Below are 13,153 nucleotides of genomic sequence, written 5' to 3' on the forward strand. Positions count from 1 at the left end.
CACCGGAGGCTTGCGGTTTGCAGCGGAATCCCCCGGTAGCAGGGGTGGCTTGTGCGGTGGATAGTCGTTATTTTTATTGGCCGCGTTTATCGGAAAAAAAAACTCGGGAAAAAGGCAAGGGTTGTTGGCGGGAGTGAGATTGGGTGCGAAAACAGGTGCAAATTGGCAGAGATTCTTTCGAAAGCCTAAATTTCTCGAATTCCTATCCTCGACGATACTCGTAACGTTAGGTGAATTAAATTTTTTTCTATTCGACATACCCGTTCCCACTCAATAGCTACTTTTACGGATATCGTATCGCATCAGCGTTTATCCATTCTGCGTTACTTTCTCGAAAGGACAAATCGCGTTTGCGTGTATAGGGGTGCGTTTCATTTTCCATGCCATCGCCTTGGCTGCCATACCCAGGAATTGGAGTAGATATAATGGGTCTTCCGTCGTAAATACTAAAGTACCATCTCACCCTCTCGCAAGCTTGAAAAATAAATTAGTAATCCCCGTCGCAGCGGAGCCATCACGTTGAGGGCGTCTCTCTACTTTTGTTACTACCTTTTTTTTTTCACTAATTTTTTATTCATCAATCAATCCACTACCCAGCCACTCGTGAGACGCCTCCTAGATGTAATTAAAAAAGTACTCAAGCTGAAAATCTCCCAGCCGACTAACACCCTATTAGATAAGACCATGTATAAGCAGTGGTGAATAAGGATACGAAATTTTCGAACGAACGAATGCGCGGGAGGGCATGCGCACATGAAACGATATGCAAAAATAACACATAGCCATAAAGTTCTAATACAGCATCAGATTTAATTCCTGTATCGTAGGCGAAGTATAGTAATTAAAAATAAATTCGTAGTCGGGTTAACCCTAATAGAGTCTCGGGGGCGGTTTCTTGGGAGGAGCCATCTTCGCGGACGGCGTCCCTTTTTCCGGGAGGCTCCTCGGCCATTTTCTGCGGACTACGCGGAAGCACTAAATAATGCGGAGCCACGGAGAGCCGGCATGGAAAGAGAGTGAGATAGATGGCTATGCAGGAGGGAAAGAGAAAGAGAAGGGAGAGAGAGAGGGAGTGAAGAACAGTTGAGAATAAAGGAGTGCAAGAGAGATGGTACTGGAGATTTTGCGCGCAGAGTTATAGTGAAACTTTCAGGCATTTATTTCACGAATCTGCATACTACGTCCGCTGGCTCGTTCGCTTACTAGCTTCCTACTGGAAGCTTACACCGTAGGATGCCGACGTCGACGCCCGGCGCCTTTACGAGTATCCTTGACTACGTAGCGTGGCACTCTTATACAGAAGGGATATACATTTCGGTTTCGGATATCCAAGAAGGATACAATTTCAATATACTGACGATCTTGGAAAATTTTGTAAAGTATATATATATATATATAAACTTGTCAAATGGTAGTTATGAGGACGCGTGCCACTCACAACGGCAAGTCCATGTGTTTTTTTCTAAAAGAAAAAAAATTAAATCTTGAAACACGTGGCATTGGAGTACTAGTCTAATCTAACTGCGAGTGTCTAGCATGAAAATTTTTTCGAAAAATTCGGTGTGGTGCCGCTTTATGGTCCTGGAAGTATACCTTACGTATCTAGATGCTATCAGGCCCGTCTTGACAAATACAGAGTGTCCTCGTAACTGTCAATGCTCGAGACAAAAAATCCTGAGAACTACCCTTCTTAAAAAATATATATATATATACAGAGTCTCCGTATCTGGACCAATGGTGGATGCTGGAAGTCGTCTACAATCTTGGTGCGCGAGGTCGACGGCCATTATTCTCGAGTATAAGAACTTTCTCACGGCGAGGAACTTCTTGCCGTGCTGCGCCGGAATTATTGATAGAAGATGGTAGAAAGATATGTATGAGAGAAGCGAGCGAGTAAGCGCTTGCCCGCGGCCTTAAACTCCCTGCGAGAAAATTTACGGCTGTGCCAACTACCCCCTTAAACTAAGCGGAAGACCAACCCTATATAGGAACTTTGAAAATTTTAGCTATCAAGCTTTTCGAGAACCCCTTGTGGAGAATCGTGTGTATTGGCGATTCTATATCGTGGTTCGATATTCTTAATACTTTTTTTTTTTTACCTGTTATACCGATATCTCACAAACCTCCCCTAAATGGACAGAGCTTTATCACGGGTGTACATTGAATACCTTCCTTGGGATTAAAATATAAAAAACGCTAATTTACGTAACTTTGATGTATATCGCATGTTATTTTTTATATTTAAGAGAAAATATGTTTCATATTAAAATATAAGGGATGAAATTTTCATACGTACTATACCACGCTATATTAATCATAGCTGTGTCCGTTTGAAGTAAAAGATGAAGGTATAAGGTTTACCCATTTTTTACATTAACCCTCCCGCCCCTGTGGCTATTTGAATTTCATAAAGAGTGTGCGAAGACGAATATCGCGATTCGACAAGGGTGAAATTTAACGTAACGCTACGGAAATCTTTTAATTTCATAATTTTTTTTTCTTCTCTCTATTCAACCCCTATCCACAAGCAGAACGATTACGTTACAAGGGTATACAGTGCCGCGAAGCTGTGTAACATATAAATAGCAAAACTAAAGGTGCGATAGTATAGGGGATGTAGAGGCAGTAGAGAACCAGAGAGTAATATACATGAAGAGTATACCGTACGATAGTGAGGGGGTACTTGCATCCCTGTACGTGCAGAGTGAACACGTGGGGAGTATACTCGGTGAGGTGTATCACTTGTTTACTACCCTACCGCAAACCACTGACAAAAACATTAATGTCGAACATTAACGGCGATACTGTACATGCATACGCGTACTAAAGACACGTAAAATTCTTCAGTAGTGATAACAGCGAGAGGTAAAAAATTTTGTGAAAAAATAACATTAATTGCATTCCCTCTGCATACTTCTTATAAGGTATCATAGATTACAGTACATGAAATGCATATATACAGATGCAGTACATCAACAGACAGTCATCGATTAATCAAGAATAATAAATTGCTAAAGATATCTTGTTCAAGAACCCACTATACCAGAACTACTAAACGTCATACTTCAAATAGTACAGAAGGTTATAACAAGAGCTAGTAGTACACGCAGAGAAGAAGGTACCGTTTTACGATCGGTCATGCCGGGTACAGGAGCACCGGGAGACACGTCGTGTAGTTCGCTGCGAAGTCTCGCAGTAACGAGGTTATGAAAAATGGGTTCTGCTCTTGCAGATGGGAGAGACCAGAGATGCGAAGCTGCACAAGTGTTGTTGGGTCGGTACGGTTGACAGTGTAAATATGGAGTACACTATAAGCATGTGTATATACATCGACATAGGTGCGGAGGATGACGTTGGTACGTGGAGAAGGTGTAGGCTGAGGGGTGGGCATAATTTCGAAGAGAATGCCGTCGTTTATCTGAAAATTCGCGCCCCTAGGTTGGAGCCGGGTCTGATGCCTGGGTTGGGGGTTGGTCGAAACTTTGCCCATTTTTGCCCCCCCTCCCAGGCCCCCCAGCACCGTCCCTTTTCCAAAGCTCGAAGCACTTTACCAGTTTAGCAGCGGTGCCATCGACGCTAACCGCTGCTAACCGCCCGAAGGCAGCGGAGAAAGGAGAGCGGAAAAGTGGGAGAGACCGTGGCGGAGGGTAGAGGAACGAAAGAGAGAAAGAGAGACCGTACGAGGAGTGGAAGTGGGAGGCCTTCGTACCGGGAGCAAGGGCTGGCAAGATGATATTTTCTTATCTTCTCATTACTTAATTTTACGATTGCCTCTGATATCGCGGGCGTTGCCATGGCTACCCCTCTTAAGTGCCCATAAAAAGATGAATAGCACGCCACCATATTTCCCTGTGCACTCTCGAACGCCTTACACGGAGTGAGCGGGAGTGGGTGCTACCACCCACAATCCCCTGCGAGACCAGGGTATCGTTTCCTGTGAAAGGCCCATCTGACGTCATCTCTTACTTCAGGCTGAGCTCCATTTCCACTGAGACCAAGGCTGCACTTGCTGGTAGCCGCTGCTATAGAGGAGGATGCTGGGAATAAGAGATGTGCCTGTAGGTGGTACTCTTGAGGGCTGCGGTGGCTGGAAACTCGAACTCCCCACCAAGAGAAAGGATATTAATGACGGCGTTCCAGAATGATTCCAAATGATTAAGCCGACGTGTCGGAAATCTTCCGCACGATCAACCGCTCTTCTAAGCTATTTCTTGCTGATCACCTTCAACCACCCCCTGCCCCAACACCCACTAACCCACCACCCTAGCAGGAGGCAGTAGCACCACCCCTGAGGTTCCTTTATCCTATAGTATCTATCTTCATTTTCTTAATCGCTCTACCCCCCGACTGCCACCCCTCCTCGCCCTTAACCAAGATGGCGCCCGCTGACGAAGACATATTACCTTCGCGTCGGGACGCTGGGTATAAGGGACGATGACGCCTTTCTAAGAGATTGGATTCTTCGGGCCTGCCAGTGACTCAGAAAAAAAAGCAAGTGCAGATATTTTTCGATTATGTCATTTATTTTTGTTATACTTGCTTGTTCTGTATGATACAGACTAAACGGTATTGGCATCCTTTTGTATTGATTTACGTGTTATTGTCGCATAATATTATTATTATCGATAATCTAATTATTATAGTCAGCGAGAAAATTGACTTTGAAAAGTATTATCATTTTCTCTTGATCGTTGTATACGGCCCACTCCTGATAGTTACAATTCGAAGGCTTCTGGTATCTTAAGCGCAGGGTTATTAGGAACGTTGCTTATACTTACGTACGAACGCATTGGTTGCCAGGACTTACTTGGCGGGATGTAAGCGGCTTCAGACGGTTCGCGGGTAAGGGAAAATACGTACTCCTTCACGCAATGTGAAGATATGCATATCTATATATATGTATACATAGGTGAGCACTGGAGAACGGAATGAGAATCTCAGCTGAGAAGTCGCTCCACGTGTTCCACGTTTACCCGGTTACCCACCTATCTCATATGTGGAATCGTGTCAGTGGAACATCTACGACGAAGCGTTTACGAAATTTTAATAGATTTTTAACCATTTACCTGAATATTGTTCGTATCCAAATTTTTTAAACGAATGACCAATGTAATCATTTTTATGATATCAAATTGAATATTTATATTTCAATTGAAAGCTATGAACTTCAATAAGTACAATTTTATGTATTTTTCGATGAAAAACAACATTAATTTGGGTTAATGGTAAAGTTATTATATTTACTGTTATCACAGTGTAAACTAATATTAGGATTAGCGCGTATCACAATTTTCATGTGTTTTCGTGCATTACGTAATGCTCGGTACGTAGAAAATAAAAATTTTAAATTAGTCAAAATTACAAAACAACTGTCTCATAAAGTAATATTTATATAGGATTATTCATACAAAATGCATTAAGTTAATCTGTCTATTTGATTTTTAAAGTAGTACCAGGTTCAGGCAATGCGTTCGCATTGAATGAGCCTGTGATTTTGATATGCACAGTATACGTAATAGGGTTGTGGAAAAGTGTCCCGCAGAGCTTCCGTCATATCTCCCCCAGAATCCCGAAGCGTATCATTACGTATCTATCCGTCGGAAGGTAATCGGCTGTCCTGTAATTTCCTAGGGAATTCCGATAGACCCTTGAAGGGGTAGTGAGAGAATCGCAAGGTCGGATTTAAGAGAGGGTGCAAAGCGGCATGTTTGATACGTGCCTGATCCGCGCTAAGCGCATATCGCCAGTGGCAGGAGAGCGGAGACCCCGCGACGGTTTTCCACGCTCGTGATATTCCGGTGAAATACAAAATACAACGAAGGAGGCCTAAATTGCAGAAGGGGTGGCAAACAAAGTTAAAGCGGAGAGAAAACGAGTTTCTGCCCGGAGAGGTTGCCTGCCTGCCCCGTGCTACTCTCGGCATCCCCGTACGAAAGCTCTGCCAACCCCAACCCCCTCAGGAAAGGGGTTCATCGCGAGATGGCTGGGGAGTCTGAGAGGAAGAGAGCGCGGGATGGCTGACGGGGCTGAGGGCTGGTCTGAGAGTTAGGAAAGAACGAACTGAGCGCGAGAGAGAGAGTGAGTGCGTGGGAGACAGAGAAAGAGAGCGAGAAAGGGAGAAAGAGAGAGAGAGAGAGAGAGAGAGAGCGAGAGAGCTTTTCCTTAGTTCGCGGGTGGGGCGGCCATTTTCCCGAGTTCTTAATATTTTCATGATGGCGGCCGGTGGCGGGTTGGCGGAGCCGCTCGAGAGGGTGGATGGGTTTACTGAGACCAGGGACGTCCTGGGGAGCCGGGGGTGAGATCCTCTCTAACTCTCCATTACTCTCTTACTCACTTAGACGGCTCCTTTTTGCGGCTCTCTCTCGTTCGCTCCCTCGTTTCGGGGGGAAGGGGGGCCGCCAGAAGGGAGAAATTAGAAAAGGGGAGATTTAAATATCAACCCCCGAGGGGCGGACCGCTCTCGTTCTCCGGCATTACACCGTTGCCGTCTTTCTTCCACTGGCTTTCTACATACATATATTGATCCTCGCTGGGAGAAAACGCATCTTAGACATTTTCCAGAAGCTCTACCCCCCTCGCCCCCCCCCCCCGGGGCCGCCGCCGGGACCTCCGTTCTCATTAATTTTTTTCATAACCCACCCTTTGCCCTGGAGCGCAACACTGAATAGAATCCTTCGGAGAACAAGCCTACGTATCACAACTGGCAAATTTGCCATCGGAAAATCTTGTATAAGAGAATTTGTCATCTCCTGGAACTTGAAGATACGCACGTGGCCGTATAAATAGACTAAACAACACGTTGTGTATCCGTGACGGCGCTCCATACAGGGAAAGAAGAAGGTCTGACTGGCCTCGTCGACAGAGGATGGGGGGGTACTCGGAAAGGTAAGGGTTGATGCCCCTCGTTGGCAAAGGGTTGAATTCGAAATCGGAATTCTGGGCACCCTTTGAAGAACTGTGGACCAACAGCAGGCGCGATGCAAAGCCAGCGGCTGAGGTAAGGTGGAGTAAAATGTCGTGGAAACAACAAAGTCTTGCCATACCCCTTAAACAGCAACCCACCTCCACCCCCTCCTCCCGTTACCCTCCCGACAGTCTCACTGACTCCCAACCCCTTTTTAGCAACCCTGTGTCCCCGAGAGCTCGGAACCTCCCGCCCCAGAGCCTATATTTTCCGTATCTGGAATAAGTGTGCAGGGGCTGTGTTCCGCCCCCTTCTTTAATTACGTTCACCCTCCCCCACCCCTGTCCCGCGTCCCATCCACCCTCTACTCCAGGCCACCAACCCCCAAGTGAACTCTCTCGCTATCCTACCAAGACCTAGCCAGAGACCCCTTCCACCAGTCGAAACCACCCCACACCCAGTCTCTTCGTTTCATCCATTCATCTCGGGGGGGCTTGATGAGGTAAGAAGGGGGAAGGCGAAGGGAAAGGAAGAAGTTGTCGTAGGAGGCTTCTTCGTTTTTAGAGAAGAACATTTTAATTGGAATTCGGAGACGTTTACACGGACCAAGGGGTTGCTCCTGGCAGCTACTAGACTGTGATTGGCTTCCCTCCATCGGGGGGGAGATGAATCTACGAGGGGCACTTAAGACTCGTGTTGTCGAATGAAAGTCGAAAATTGGAAGAAGGGAAAGTTGAAAGAGTAATGAAACGAACAATAAAATAAATGAGAAGTAATAAGGGATGTTAATTCAATGCGTCACCCGGTCGATGTCTTCGTGCTGGTTTCATTCGCGATTTCGGCAAGAGCTAACTTCAATTATTTTCTCACTAATTGCTGAATCACTGGGCGCCGTCTTTGGTACAGCCTTTTGTGGGATTTTCCTAGATGTCTGTCTGAATGACTGAGTGGCTGACGGTCATGACCGAAAAATTCGTTTGAAATTAGCGACTGGAAAATGCTTAATTAAAGACGCGCGTCGTATCCACCTACCTATCGACCTTCTTCCCTCGCCCACCACCCATCACACACTCCTCAAAGCCTGTGTACGACCAAAGCACTGTTTGCTCCTGGAAATACTCGATGGTTGATTACCCGCGTTTCCGCCTGGACGGTTTTCGGGAGCCGGCTCCGTAGGTGGGACCTTATTTTATACTTGAAATCAAGAGAAAAAAAAATAATGAAATAGAACGTGTTAGAAAGACGACGTACCACCCCTTAAGTAACCAACGGCAACTTGAAGTGTCTGATGATACCAGGTATTAAATTGCAACCTAGAACGTATATCCAAACTGTATACCACTGTAATTTAATACAACCCTTATAGGTTAAGAACCAAAAAAAAATGAAAGCCAATAAAAATTGTTGCAAAAATATTTATTCCCCTCTGCAAACTCCAACTCTTGGGGAAGCCTAGTCCTTGGCTGAACTCGATGCTAATTTTAATGCGATATTTAAGACGAGTTGAAACTGAAGTTACGACTGTGCTTGTAGGGTACCAACACGCGGAGAAGCAGCTGTGAAACGAGATCGCGGCTACGGGAGAGGGTCAAAGAGAAAGAGAAAATCAAGAGAGACGAAGAGAGGTGTGGAGATGAGAGGGAGGGAAAGAAACTTCAAGAATCGCGACGAGGGGGTTCGTGGGGGAGGGGTCGAAGAAGATTCAAGAGGGGACAGCCAGTCGAAGGAGAGGAAGATTGATCCATGATAGGAAGAGAAAGAGTGATAGAGACATAAGAGAGCTACGGAAAGAGAGATAGAGAGAGAGGAAAGAGAAACGAAAGAGAATTGAATGGCGAACGAGAAGGATGGATCTGAGCATCCAGGGTTGAGATGGTCGAGTGAGGGATTCCTCACTTGAGAGAAAACCGCTCGATTTACTCGAATGCAAAGATTTGTAGTATACGTGGTCCACCGATAAATTGATGCTGCAGTGCTACGAGAGCTGGTTAAGACTCGACATATTCCCTTTTACTGTAGATCACGTTGACTGTTATACGTACCATATTCATATGGCATTCTCTATAATCCCCTTACGCATTCAAAATGAATTAAAGGTCGAGGTCACTCAGACGAAGATTGCCGAGATGTCCCGAGAAACAATATAAACGTTTGGTGGGATATCGTGAAAGGATTAGATGCAGATGCTCTTAAGGGATATATCCGATATCCTAGAAGAGGATAACGAAGAGGACCTCCTGGCACGAAGCCCGAAATCTCTCGTCATCCCTCTCGTGTAAAACCGCGAGATATGGGAAACGTGGCCGATGAGTAGGGCTACGTGTATAGGTATAGAGCTTGCTAGATTGGAGTAGAAATAGAGTAGAATAGTGCAGAGTAAAGTAACCATAGGAGGAGGTATGGTTGTGGCAATGGTATATAAGAGAGGAGGCAAAGAGAAGAGAATACTTGAGTGCGGAAGAGTATGGCGACTGACAGGGCGAAGGGAGCGGGATGGCGGGAGCAGAATGTAAAGGAAGAGAATAGGAGAGAATGATATTGGGGAGAGGAGAGTGGAAGAGAAGAGTACGAGAAGACGGTTTGGAAAGGTCGAGTGTGGCGCAGCGAGTGCGGCGAGGCAAGACGGATGGTGGATGGAAGAGGAGGGTGGCGGAGGGTGGCGGAGGGTGGCGGAGAGGCCGAGGTACGGAGAGGACGAGAGGAGAGAAATAAAGATGGCCGCTCCCGTCTCCAGGCCAAGGGTGGCCAGGGGTGGACCCACCACCCTGGCCCTGGTAATAAAAGGAAAAAGGGGAGAAAACTGAGGAGCGAGCTAAAGGTAGGTACTGAGGGGTTGTCGCGGGGAAACAGTTCTTATTGATTCAGAGGAGCCACCCTCTCCGAGAAGCCTGGACCTCTCTCGCTCTTGGACTGGCTCTCTCTCTCCTTCTCTTCCTTCGCTGGTTTTCACAGTCTCTCTCTCTCTCTCTTCCTTTCTACGTAGCTCTGTGAATTACTATCAATTTTTAACGCCTTTTTTTCTTGTCTTTATTTTTTAAATATCTTTTTTACTTTTTCGAAAGAGAATTTTGATCTGCATTGATCGTGGGGTTTTTGATATTTACCAAATTTTTTAATCTTTTTTTTTCATATCTTGTGACACTTCTCCTTTGTTATTCTTTTTTGCCGTTCTTCTCCAGCGGTGTCTCTCTGTTGTCACCTGTGAAATATATTTTATTCTTTTAATTTTTTTTTTTTGCATTTTTTTGATATCCGTTAATCGATATCTTCGGTATAACGAATCTTCTGTCTGAACTATCTTAGTATTCGTGGATGAGTTATTGACACAAAGATAAGGGATGCAAATAAAATTACGTTGACTTTCTTCAGTTTCACATAGGTAATTTTTTGTGTTGGAAAACTAATTCTATCGTACAATTCAATTGCTTTTAAGAGAAAATCTAAATCTTACATTTTCATTTTTTCGCTTTTCCTCGATATTGAGCACACTCAAAATTGATATTCACCATATACGCCACAAAACGAGAAGCGGGAAGCAAAGCGTCGTAATTTTCTCCGAGTTTGCACAATTTCTTTTTTTTTTACCTTAAATCATCAGCTCTCGTTATTATTTCTCTCTTTCACTCTTTACTATCCTACTGAGCTTCTAGCTTCTCACACTTTCTCTATCATCCAGCATTTCTCTTGCTACAGACTCTCTCTCTCTCTCTCGGTAAATTGACTTTCCCTAATAAACCACCTCGCGAAGCAACTTCGACGAAAATCATTTAAAACTTTGCCGGGCTCGAATTTGCTTCTCGTTTTAATGCGACGCCGAGCGTCTCGTTCACCATTGTCGGCGCCTTTGAGATGGCAAGGCGCCTGACCGCGAAACACTGTCCACCGAGCTGCGTGTTTCTTTCGTCGGAGTAAAACAAGTGGAAAATTGGAAAATGGAAAAGCATCCCTTAATTCTTTTAGCGAAGCCTCATCACCCGCACTAGGCTGGACGCTAACGGGATCATTCAGGGTGAAACTCATCGATACTCTAAACGGTATACTTTTCTCAGACAATGTAGTCACCTTGTACTCGCCTAATTACACGTTATTCTATCGATTCTTCCGCCATTAATTTACATCGCATTGGTATATCCATACGATACCGATAAAGTGTCGATAAGAAATAATACAAATAATCTATTTATTAAAAGAATTTTTCGAATAATTTTTTGTCCCAAAAACATGAACTCCCTAAATAGAATATAATATAAAAATAATAAAAATTTGCACTTGATTTTACTCAAAAATATTTTAAAGTTGGAGGTTTTTCAAAATTGGTTAAAATCGTAGCTATCCCTCTTCAAGAATTCTCCATGGAAATTAACGTATCCATAAGAGACTCGTATTCTGAACGTTCGATTCCTATTACGATTTCAGAAGTTTCTTTTTAACATTAAACTTGCATCGGATCCTTCGCTTTAACGTTATTTCATCCCCGTAAATTATTCAGCGGACACCCAGCTTCAGTATAGAAGACCCAAGCAGCTTCCAGCTTCAAACACTAATTGTAGAAATATTACGTTATAGAATATTATACCGACTCTCGCTAATTTGATTTAATCGCGACGGCGATTCGTAATATCGTGCCGAACTTAACGTAAAACCGATCGGATTACAAGTCCGACCGAAGTCAAACCGTAAATTCCTTATTATTAGTCGTCGATTTTACACGCATATATCTATATACATATATAGCCATTTGAGAAAATGCTATTAGTTACGTTGCGACGTTCTTGATTGTGCCTCTACTCGTTCAGTATATACGCATACACGCGAGGATCACACACGTGGGAATTCCGAGTACGACTTTACCAGATAATTATTTTCTCAATTTACACGGAAAAAAAATTCACCGAGAGATACGTATATACACTCCTTACTCGCAATTAACGCGTGGAGTATTTTCTGCACATTTTATTTTTTATTTTCTGTAAACAAATCCAAAATGGCTGAACAGGTAAAATGTTTATCTAGCTGATGGAAATTGCAAAAAGCAGTGAGAGAGGGCGGAAAGGTGGACACTAAAAAAAATTCTCTTTCAAAATGAGTCGTCGCTTTTTTTTAATACTGTCTAAATAGCCGAAAGTTACCTAATACATGTACAGGTTCTTTTAAAAGTTTATCTAGGAAAGGTACATAAATTAATTACAAGGCTTTCGCGTTCAATATTTTTTAAATCTGATTTCTGTTTTTTAATCTTGATTTCTGATAACAGAATATGGTGATGGGCATATACCTAAATTTTTTCAAAATCATTATGGCTGGCGATATGGTCTTTACGAATTTCACAAATCTTTTTCAATTTCTGTGGGACTTCCGTTCGAGTCGCTAAATAAGTCAATTATTCGAATAAGTATCGAAGGTATCGATGTCTTGTGTATAAATAATGAGATCAATCGATAAGCGAAAATAGTATAGATTCGTTATATATTTTAAGAGATATTAACAGAATTTCATGTAAAAGCCATGGCTGTCGCCGTGTTATTCCTTATATTTATGGGTGGCAGGCAAGTAGGAGGATTCGCTTACTATTTACTTCCTCATGGTGCGAAAGGTCACGACAAAGGGTTGGTCGTGGGATAAGGTCGCGATAAAGGGAGGTCGTATCCAGAGAGGTCACAGCGCACGTGGTGGGTCCGTGTGTTCCATGCAGTCGGCCTTGAAAAATTAATTATATCTCAAAAGTTGAAATCGAGTTGGGAGGAACTTTTGTTTTTGTCGGTTTTAGGTTAAGAGAAGCAAGCATCCCCCTCCGTGGACCAGCGAGTCAACTTACCCCTAAAATCCTCCCCCGTTCTTCTCGGTGTCCTCCGACACCCAAACGCCCTCCTAGCAGCCCTCTACTATCGTACTACCGCGCCGATGAAAATTTTAACGAAAGTTTACTAACGAAGGCGACCCTCCTGCAGCAGCACCGGCTGAAATTATCGCTCGGCGTGCTTTACGAAATTGTACGTCGATGGGGTAAAGATACTCTCTTTTTGAATAACCCCTTAGGGGCTATCACTACCGCCAACTAGCGCCATACTTGAGTAAACAGAACGAAGAAATGCTATTGAAAAACTGGTAACCACGTAAGACTTTCGCTTGAATCTTAGCTAGCAAAGGTCAACGACCTCGGAGGGGATCGGAGTTTCGGTAAGGGTAGAACGGCTGCCGGGGCTTATCGTAGGAGAATGTAGAAATCTTGAGGAAGGTCCGGGAGAAGGT

Source organism: Cephus cinctus, unplaced genomic scaffold, assembly GCF_000341935.2.
Source record: "Cephus cinctus unplaced genomic scaffold, Ccin1 Ccin1_scaffold0462, whole genome shotgun sequence".
NCBI lineage: Eukaryota > Metazoa > Arthropoda > Insecta > Hymenoptera > Cephidae > Cephus > Cephus cinctus.